Raw genomic sequence first — 354 nt, 5'->3', positions numbered from 1 at the left:
ATATATATATATATATATATACATATATATACTTATATGTTTACACATATACATATATATACGTACACACACACATACACACACATATCGTTTTGAATATTCAGGCTGGTATTGCCATAAATGCTCAATCTAGTCGTAAATCACATTTAATTGATTTTCGGATGAACACTGATGAATAAAATGGACTTATTGTAATACGAGTTATTTTGTGTGTGTGTGTGTGTGTGCGCGCGTGTGTATGAATACATAAATGCCGGTGTATGTATTATTCATAGAGGTACATGCAATATATGCATATATATACATAAATCATAATTAGAAAATAATCATATACATGAACTTTATATATAATAT

The sequence above is a fragment of the Octopus bimaculoides genome, chromosome 6 (assembly GCF_001194135.2).
Source record: "Octopus bimaculoides isolate UCB-OBI-ISO-001 chromosome 6, ASM119413v2, whole genome shotgun sequence".
Classification (NCBI taxonomy): Eukaryota; Metazoa; Mollusca; class Cephalopoda; order Octopoda; family Octopodidae; genus Octopus; species Octopus bimaculoides.
The sequence above is the reverse complement of the archived record's forward strand: the minus strand, read 5'-3'. Positions refer to the sequence as shown.